Genomic DNA, 603 nt, shown 5'->3' on the forward strand with positions numbered 1-603 from the left:
TCAGCTAAAAACTCGAACCGGAGAAGATTTCGTGACCGTTTGAAAAAAGTGTCCCCGTTTCAGACACTTTAACGGCTACTGGCAGCAAACCTGTAAAATCTCAAACGCTCTTTAAGGGGGTGTGAGTTCTCAGAGGTTTGATGAGGGATAGGGGGCCAACACAAGGGCCAAGTACCAGCACCCATCGCACGTCATGTGCGCACACCCCCCCCGGCCCCCCTCCCAATCGCCGGAACCCCAATGCCGCCGGTCAGGTTCTCCGGCGGTACTCCGGCGATGCTCCGGCGATGCTGTCCCGAGTGAAAAAAAAGCGGCACCAGCACATGCTGGAGCCAAGCATGGGCACCGTGGCTCAAAATCGAACTTCGGCCAAGGCCTCGACCATCAATGGCACATGATGACGCATGGTGATGGCACATGCATCGACCATCATCGGCATAGGCTGCCCTTCGGTACGGGCACTTGCCTCGACCGCCATCGGCACAAGCTGGGCCCTGGTGTGGGTTGTTGCCTCGATCACCAGCGGCACATGCTGAGCCTTGGTGCGGGCGGTTGCCTCGAGCACCATCGGCAGACCCTGGGCCCTGGTGCGGCCGGTTGCCC

This window comes from Durio zibethinus, unplaced genomic scaffold (genome assembly GCF_047325235.1).
Source record: "Durio zibethinus cultivar Kanyao isolate XHJ-2024 unplaced genomic scaffold, ASM4732523v1 HiC_scaffold_3, whole genome shotgun sequence".
NCBI lineage: Eukaryota > Viridiplantae > Streptophyta > Magnoliopsida > Malvales > Malvaceae > Durio > Durio zibethinus.